Below are 9,843 nucleotides of genomic sequence, written 5' to 3'. Positions count from 1 at the left end.
TAACCCTGCAACAAGTGACCCTGAAACAGAAACCAGGCGTCTGGGTCATTCCGGAGCTATTAGTTCACCATAACTTCAGATACGTAGTTATTAGGGACTCCTCCATCTTTCAGTGATACAGTCTGGGCGTGTTGGAGAATGACCATCAGTCCCTGCTGTGTCCTCCATGTGAGCTAGTTGCTAGCCATGCTACACGCGGCTGTGAGCTATAGCAGCTGCGGTGGGAGGGGGAGTGGGCGGGGCTATGTGGAGCTGCTCTCACTCTGCTCGCTCTGATGTAATCCCCTGACGTCACGAGCTGCTTGCTTGGAAGGAGAACTAGCTGCCACTGCCCGTCACCGGCTGCTGCTGCTGCTTCTCGGCTCTGCTCCTCCGGAGGCTCCGTATCACGGGGGACCGGGCGTCTCTGCAGCATACGGCAGAGGTAAGGCCTGGAGCAGCGCCTGTCCCCGTTATGTGCTGCCTGCAGATCACCTGGCGTCCCTCACATCCCCCGCACCATGACGGCTCCCGTTATACACGGTGACTTGTCGCTGACTGCGTATGGTTCTGGTGCTGAGGCTCCGGTACACAGGGCTGCACTGTGCGGGCTCAACTTGTTTATGCAGAGGCATAGTAACCGGAACGGTGTCCTTGACATCGGTGCAGGAGGCGCAGTGCCGGTCAGGTAACGCAGTTATCTGTGACATGCTGGAGTCCCTAGTGCTGCAGATGTGGGGGATATGTATGTGTGCTGGAATGCATAGTGTGACCTGTGCTCTAGCCTCAGTCACATAGCGGTATCTTAGGATGTGATGAGTGCACAGACCCCAGTCCCATCCAATGTGATGGGGAGAACCATCCAACCATGATATGACATGCCTGAAGTACAAGATGTAAGATGCAGGAAATCTATCTATCCAATATCTATATATAAATATTGGCACTCCGTCAGGCATGGCAAGATGTCTCCCTGAAGCCTAGTTGTGTTTGCAGTGGGATGTGTATAAAGCCAGATTGTCCATGCTTGTGAGTCGCTGGCAATGGGCACCTTGTATGTGGTGCCCTCCTGTACTTGGTATTGTGGAGCTGGGTTGTGTTTGTCAGTGAGACCCTGGATGTGCTCACCTGTATGTGCTAAGGAGGCGCTGTATGGAGCCACACTGTGCCGGGTAGTGGATCCAGTGGGAGGGAAATGTCCAATGCACTGAATGTTCTTATTCTTGTCTCTGGTGGTCCCAACCTGCATGGAGTTCTTGTGCTGCAGGTTATAGACTGCAAATTATTGAAAACTCATTCACTTCTTTTATAATGAAATTTGAACAGGTATCAAGGCGTATTCACACATGCAAGATTCATCTGATTGAATTCCGATGACAGATGCAGATTTCTAGATGAAGTAGTAGCAACTTCTGCAACAGATCTCAACCTAAGGCTACATGTTCCTAAATGTGTGTATGTATGGGTACGTGAGAAAACTTCCCTTGGATGAGATCTGTGTGCCTGAGACCCGTATAACTAAATGAATGAGCCCAAAACAAACAAGGATAGGATCGGTTCTGAGTTTTGCCTCCGGTTCGGTAAGGCTGTTTTCACACGTCAGTGATTTTGTTCAGTGATCGTGAGCTAAACCTAGGAGTGGAGACTACCCAGAGATTGGGTATGATAGAAATATTTGCACCAGTTCTGCGTTGTAACACACTCCTTGTTTTGGCTCAGAACACTATGTAACAATTTTTTATTTTTGTTTTGTCTTTGTTTCAGTAATGTTATTTTCTGATTATTTAGATCTGAAAAGAATATTAAACACTAATTTCAACTCATAAACTTTTGCTTTTTGTACCCGGACATCGATATTTTAAAATCCTATATTTAAATTAACAAGCCTATCCTATGTCTAGATGTTGGTGAAATATTCTACACTGTTCTGAAAACTTCTTACGTCTACATTATTCTGGCCATGTCTAGATTTCGGTAGAATATTCTATATTGTCTGCCTGTTTCCTATATAAGCACGTCTGCTGGACAGTAGTACTTATTGGAATTGCAGTTATAGTGTGATAGTGGATAGCGATATAGTGTGTAGTTAGATGCAGAGATGGTATCAAGAGGCTGTGAGTCCCATATCTTGTATCAAGTCGTTGAATCCTTTTGATTGGGGTAGTATCTCTCCGTTTCTCCCCTATTGACACTATAGACTGGATCAGTTACATCTTCTTGTTCAAAATCTGATGTGCCACTTTCTTCTGATGATGGCTGATTTCTTTCAAGAGGGGCAGGTATGGGGAGCTCAGTGCAGTGTGGTGGGATATCAGGATACGCCACTGGAGGAGCATTCGTGCCACTTCGACGTTTGGAAGGATCGACCATGCAAAAGTAGAATTCTGCTGATTCGTTTTGTTACATATGTGGCAAATTCATGAAGACGCGAGCCAAGAAATATTCAATGAGAACATTGGTCAGGATGTGTGAAGCCTATAAGGTATACCTCAGAGTACAGGTTGGGGACCAGGACAAACCGTGGGCACCTCACTACAGTTGTGAAAACTGCAAAAGAACACTTGAGGGATGGTTCTGAGGGGAAAGAAGAGCCATGATGTTTGCTATTCCAAGAATTTGTCGAGAGCCTACCCACCACTCAACCAATTGCTACTTTTGCATGGTCGATCCTTCCCAACGTCGAAGTGGCAAGATGCTCCTCCAGTGGGGTATCCTGATAGCCCATCAATTGCTCCAGTATCACACTGCACTGAGCTCCCCATACCTGCACCTCCTGAAAGAAATCGGCCATCATCAGAAGAAAGTGGCACATCAGATTTTGAACAAGATGTAACTGATCCAGTCTATAGAGTTAGTAGGGGAGAAATGGAGAGATACTACCCCAATCAAAAGGATCTCAATGACTTGATACGAGATATGGGACTTGCAAAGTCCAATGCTGAGCTACTGACATCTAGACTGAAGCAGTGGAAGCTTCTGGATGAAAGTGTTCAAGTTGTGGACCAGTGGAAACGTCACTACCAAGGACAGTACAATGAAAACATGATGGGAGATTACATTTGGGGACTTGTTTGAGAAAAGTGACTTACAGTATAACCATAAATCTAGAAGGCAAACGCACTTTTAAGTTTAATATCTTGACTACTGTACTATACAGTACTGTATAATGACATTATTTTTCTATAACATTTTGTTATTGTATATGAAGCTAGACAGCTTATTTTTACTAAGATCAGACATTTTTATAGTTTTCGATGCCCTGGTCATAAAAACAAAGTTGAGTAATAATAATTAGTATTTTCTGTAATGCCAACCTATGCACTGTTAGGAAATAACATCTGATGATCAAGGACAAAAACTCTGTTACATAGTGTAATAATTGATGAAAATCGCTGACCAAACACTGACAGTGTGAAAGCAGCCTAAGGGTGCATTCACACGGAGTAAACGCTAGCTTATTCTGAACGTAAAACACGTTCAGAATAAGCGGCGTCTAAAGCAGCTCCATTCATTTCTATGGGAGCGGGGATACGAGCGCTCCCCATAGAAATGAATGGGCTGCTTCTTTCACTCCGTGCAGTCCCATTGAAGTGAATGGGGAGTGCCGGCGTATACGGCAAGCTCTGCTCATGCCGGAGCGTACACGCCGGCACTCCCCATTCACTTCAATGGGACTGCACGGAGTGAAAGAAGCAGCCCATTCATTTCTATGGGGAGCGCTCGTATCCCCGCTCCCATAGAAATGAATGGAGCTGCTTTAGACGCCGCTTATTCTGAACGTGTTTTACGTTTAGAATAAGCTTACGTTTACTCAGTGTGAATGCACCCTAAGGGTGCATTCACACTGAGTAAACGCTAGCTTATTTTGTAGAGTAAAATTACACTTGTAAATTTTGCTATCCCATTGACTTCAATGATATTTTTTTACAAGTGTAAAAATACGCCTGTAAAAAATACGCCTGTAAAAAATACGCCTGTAAAAATACGCCTGTAAAATGTCATTGAAGTCAATGGGATAGCAAAATTTACAAGTGTAATTTTACTCTACAGAATAAGCTAGCGTTTACTCAGTGTGAATGCACCCTTAGGGTGCATTCACACTGAGTAAACGCTAGCTTATTCTGAATGTAAAACACGTTCACAATAAGCGGCGTCTAAAGCAGCTCCATTCATTTCTATGGGAGCGGGGATACGAGCCCTCCCCATAGAAATGAATGGGCTGCTTCTTTCACTCCGTGCAGTCCCATTGAAGTGAATGGGGAGTGCCGGCGTGTACGCTCCGGCATGAGCAGAGCTTGCCGTATACGCCGGCACTCCCCATTCACTTCAATGGGACTGCACGGAGTGAAAGAAGCAGCCCATTCATTTCTATGGGGAGCGCTCGTATCCCCGCTCCCATAGAAATGAATGGAGCTGCTTTAGACGCCGCTTATTCTGAACGTGTTTTACATTCAGAATAAGCTAGCGTTTACTCAGTGTGAATGCACCCTTAGATAAATGTGCTATCTATTAAAAACTCTGTTAGAACACGGTCATGTGCATGTAGTCACATGCGGCAGATTTGTTGTAGTTCCCTTCATCTGGTTGGGATTTCCACAAGCCCCATTCAGATAAATGGGAGAGTTTCAAAAGTGTCTCTATGGAATATACTGTGTTTAGGGCACAGATAGAGGTTGATACAAGTTGAATACAGTAGTGGAGCATAGAGCTAATAGCTTTGGCTGATGAATTCTGCAGCAGGGAAGTGCAGTGAGCACTGAGCCTCAACATCATTAGGAGCCTGCAGGTCTGTGGGAACAGGGTTAAAAGGGCTCTATCACTGGGAAAAGTCACTTTTAGATAAGCGCATCCTTGCATAGCCTTTAGAAAGGCTATTTCACACATACCTTTAGTATGTAAATTGCCTCAGTAGATTTTGAATAAGTCTGTTTTTATCCATATGCTAATGAGCTTCAACCGTGCATCGGAAGTGTCTGTGTGCACTGTCTGCTCTATGTGTATGTATAGCAGAGGCTGCTGTGCTGATGACTGGTATCTGCTGTGCATATACATAGAGCAGACAATGCACACAGACCCTTCCGGTGCACAGTCGAAGCTCATTAGCATATATATATATATAAAAACGGACTTAGCCAAAATCTACTGAGGCAATTTACATACGAAAGGTAGGTGTGAAATAGCCTTTCTAAAGACTATGCCAAGATGTGCTTATCTAAAAATGACTTTTCCCAATGATAGGATCCCTTTAAAGGGGCTTTATCTTTCAACCATATTTTTTTTCTAACTAACACGTCGGAATAGCCTTAAGAAAGGCTATTCTTCTCCTACCTTTCGTTGTCTTCTCCGTGTCGCCGTTCGCTTGAAATTCCGTTTTTTTTTTCTCGGTATGTAAATGAGTTCTCTCGCAGTACCGGGGGTTGGCCCCAGTGCTCTAACAGCACTGGGGTGGAACTCTCCAGTGCTGCCTCCATCTTCTCCTGGAATGAGGTCTTCACTGTGTCTTCTTCCGGCGGTGTCTTCTAACTTCTAGGCCTTGGGCCTCGGGCAAATCCGACTGCACAAGCTCGCAGCCACAAGAAAAACGGCCGCTTACACAGTATCGTAAGCGTCCATTTTCTTGTGGCCGGCGGGCATGCACAGTCGGTTTGCCCTAGGCCCAAGGCCTAGAAGTTAGAAGACACCGCCGAAAAAAATGCTGTGAACACCTCGTTCCAGGAGAAGATGGAGGTGGTGCTGGAGTGTTCTCTGGCAGCATTGGGCCCGCCCCCAGTGTTGCAAGAGAGCTCATTTACATACTGAGAAAAAACGGAATTTCAAGTGAACGGTGGCACGGAGGAGACAACGAAAGGTAGGAGAAGAATAGCCTTTCATTCCGACGTTTTAGTTAGAGAAAAAATCTGTTTGAGAGATAGGATCCCTTTAAGTGAGTAGTGTGAATATGTTCTTGCAGGTATATGCCAACTACAATGTAACAAGCTGTGCAACTATGTGTCAGACACATGATTTAGATTGATTTTTATCATCTGGCTTTTTCAAATGTTACAAATTTTTTTTTTTTTTTTTTTTTTTTTTTTTTTTTTTATGTAAATGAGTGGTTAAAGGTAATTCGGTGGTCAGTCTTAGCTTGTCTGGGTTTTGGTCTTGGCTCTAGATTACCAGGATTTTCTATTAGTTTCCATATGAATTGCACAGCTATTTCCATGAATGCAGGCTTTAAAGGGATCCTATTATTGGATACCCTTTTTTTTTTTGACTAACACGTAGAAATAGCCTTAAGAAAGGCTATTCTTCTCCTACCTCTAGATGCCTTGTCCACGCCACTGTTCGGTAGAAATCTGAATTTTCTTCGGTATGCAAATGAGTTCTCTCGCAGCACTGGCGGCAGTCTCCGGCGCTCAAACAGCACTGGGGGCGTCCCCAATGCTGCTAGAGAAATCTCCAGGGCCGCCTCCTTCTTCTTTTGGAACACCCTCTCCCTGTGTTGTCTTCCACCCTGGATTTCAATCTTCTAGGCATGTGCAGTCGGTTCTGCCATCGGGCCACTGCGTGTGCCCGGGCCACAAGAAAATGGCCACTTACACCAGCTATGAGTGAAGAGCAAAGCATGTTAGTTGTAGGAAAAAAGCACAGGAATGTGGATAGGTTTCCATTCTAGGGGGTCCTGAAACGGACTTCCCAAATGCAGATATGAAGTGGGCCTTAGCTTGCTCAAGTTTCAATCTCTGCTCTAGATTCCTTGGCAAAGCAATTTTCCTCTCATTTGCATATTAATAAAATATTAATTTAAATGAACATGGAGCTGTAAACCTGAATCACAGGGGGAATACTTGGAAACTGTGGAATGACCTCTACAAGGTGCCCCGATCAGGACTATAAGCAGCTGCTGACATTACATTTCCACTTGTGGAGTTGCACTACGAGCATGTGTTATATACATGAACAGCCATAATGCTGTCTATTACACTACCCCACTTACAAATGTACTGACTTTCTGGAATTCGTCCCGCCCGGTATATTACAAGCAGGAGTGACTCCAGTAAAAGAGCGGCGCTGACATTGCAGCCGCCATTTACATTGCTATCTCTGGTGTATTCGAAGGCCATTCCGTTCCCTCCCCCCAATGAAAGGAAATTACTCTGAAATTGAATGTCACTTCAGATCATCATCAAAGATATAAACTGGTTGTTTATCCATTAACAAATGTTATGTTACTCTGACTGGAATCCTGATGATGTGATTCGCAACTGGTGCTTCAATTGTCCGTGTGAGATTTGTAGATACAGTATTGTTACTATCATATGCCGCCTAGGACTAGAAGTGCAATACATACTATGCCACATGACTGCCAATCTAATATTGCTATTAATTGGATTTAATTTTTTTTTTTTTTTTTATAAATGAATAAATAAAATTCCAGAAATCTCCATATGGCTGGAATACAGATTTTCGGCTACAGAGCTCCAAACCCGCTACTTCATATAAGTATCCAGTTACATCAATAAATTCTAAGTTCCAACTATAGGGGGCACATGGCATCAAATTTATATACTGTAAATCTCATGGTACATGTCCAATTGCTAGGTGCCCCAATACTGGGACCCACATTTATCACTATAGTGGGGGTCATTATGTCAGAACCACAGGCAGCAAAACAGCACAACCCTCTAGTCAGATGATCCTGGTCAGTCCAATAGACCTACGCTGTCAGAGTGAGCACTTCTTCCTTCAAACTCAAGAAGGAATGGGGGCTTAGAGCTCCTGTTTGAGTGATACAGAGCGGTCCCAATTACGATGCGCAGAGTCCTTAAAGAGGACCTTTTAGGTCCTCAGGCACATGCGGTTTAAACATCACTAGAAAGCCGACCGTTCACTGAATTCAGCGCACTGTTGGCTTTCCCGTTATGTCCTCCGGGGCTGGAGATATTGGTGCATTCAGCGCACTGTTGGCTTTCTAGCAATATATAAAAACGGCTTTAAAGGGATTCTGTAATTAGAAACCCTTTTTAAACTAAATGTAGGAATAGCTTTAAGAAAGGCTATTGTTCTCTTACCTTTATTATTCTGATCCCCGCTGCTGTTCCTTAGAAATATCATCTTTTGGGGCAACACTGTGGCTCATTGGTTAGCACTGCAGCCTTGCAGCGCTGGAGTCCTGGGTTTGAGTCCTGCCAGGAACAATATCTGCAAGGAGTTTGTATGTTATTCCCGTGTTTGTGTGGATTTCCTCCCATTCTAGAAAGACATACTGATAGGAAGATAAAAGTACATTGTGATCCCTATATGGGGCTCAAAATCTACATAAAAAAAAAAAAAATTAGAAATATCTTCTTTCTTCCTTATGCAAATGAGTTTTCTTGAGCGCCCAAACAGTATTGGGGGCCTCCCCAGTGCTGCTTGAAAACTCTCCAGCGACGGCCTCTGTCGTCTTCTCCGCCTCCCGCCTCTTCTCGCATGCTCCTCTTCTCTTTTTCAAAAAGCGCCGATTGCACATGTCCATCGGCCATTTTTCCTGTGACCGAACGGGAGAGGCTACAGGAAAATAGCTGATGGACAGGCGCAGTCGGTTCTTCTCAGTGCTCAGGAGTGGATACCCATTCAGGGAAATTTAGTAAGACTGGTGTTTCCTATTCCAGTACTTCCTAAGAGTGCCCCGACCTGCCTTGGTCCCTGGCCCTCTCCTTCCACTACTCTCAAAAGTGGCAAGTGAGTCAGTAAATGGGCTAAGTGGCGCATTTTTTTGGTTCATACCCGCAGTGTACAAAAAAATGCACAATTTTTGTGCCCATAAACTGTTGTATTCCATTTAATAAATATCCTCTGAATATTCGTAAGGAACAGAAATGTGCAATGTCACGTTCTTTTCCTCACTGCTAAGACATGGGCACCATAAGGATACTTTGTAGGCTAAGATGTCATTGCTTGTGTACTTGGGATGTTCTGCAACTGCAATATCGCAGGGACAGAAATCCAATTAAACGTAATGGAGCTGGGCCCTGGAGTGTCCTACTCATGACTAACCATTCTTATCTGACAAACGGTGTTATGGGAGACAGTCCCATTTAACAATTTGTGTTTTCTACATCGGTGTCCTGAAACATAAGCATGGTTAAGTATTTCCTAGAAGCTTAAAGTCCTCCAGTCTTGGAATGTGCTTCAGATGTTTCGTATGAAACGTTGACATATTCCAGGAATCCTGTGAATTACTGATCTGTGTTTTAGCAACTGTAACACTTCCTTTAGTAAATAATGACGACATTGCAGTTTTTTTTTTTTTTTAATATATAAACATACTGATAGCCTGTTTTCACATGGACGCTCATTGACTTGACTTGGCGTTGTACTGCGTATTATGCTGTAGGAGATGTATATATCACACTTTTTTTTTTTTTCCTTAAAAGTTTTTATTGAAATTTTTTAAATAAAGTGTAAGACAAGAACATTTGGCAAATGAAGAACGATATCTGGAGTACACAAGGAAGGGAGGGTGTGGGGAGGGGAAGGGATAACAAGTAACGGCAAATGGGGGAGGGCGGAAGGGAAACGGGGAATAGAGGGGAACACATGCTCTGACGCAGCACAGCGGCATATTGAAATCAAGACAATAACTATAAGTCCATAACCAGAACAATCACAACTGTAAGGGGGCGTTCACACTACCGTCGGTGTCCGACAGGTAGTGTCCGCTCCTAGTGTCCACTGAAAATCTGGCACGGACATGTCGGGTTTTTCTGTCCGCTTGAGAAGTCTGACATCTTCACTTGTGGACAGCGAAGGACGGGCACGGAGTGCAAAAGAACGCACCCGATGCCCATTGAAATAAATGACAGGTGTCACGGACACAGCTAGTGTCCGCTCCTAATGTCC

At 44.1% G+C, this 9,843-nt stretch overlaps 1 protein-coding gene across 1 annotated transcript in view; it reads left to right on the top strand.

Moving 5' to 3' along the window:
- The first annotated feature begins 309 nt into the window (after window positions 1-309).
- Window positions 310-9,843, top strand: part of ABAT (4-aminobutyrate aminotransferase) — a 93,079-nt gene continuing 83,545 nt past the window's right edge. The window contains exon 1 of the mRNA XM_075285950.1: window positions 310-424. The gene's annotated coding sequence lies outside the window, so the exon portion shown is untranslated. The remainder of the gene's footprint in view (window positions 425-9,843) is intronic.

Source organism: Leptodactylus fuscus, chromosome 8 (assembly GCF_031893055.1).
Source record: "Leptodactylus fuscus isolate aLepFus1 chromosome 8, aLepFus1.hap2, whole genome shotgun sequence".
Lineage (NCBI taxonomy): Eukaryota > Metazoa > Chordata > Amphibia > Anura > Leptodactylidae > Leptodactylus > Leptodactylus fuscus.
The sequence above is the reverse complement of the archived record's forward strand: the minus strand, read 5'-3'. Positions and strand labels throughout refer to the sequence as shown.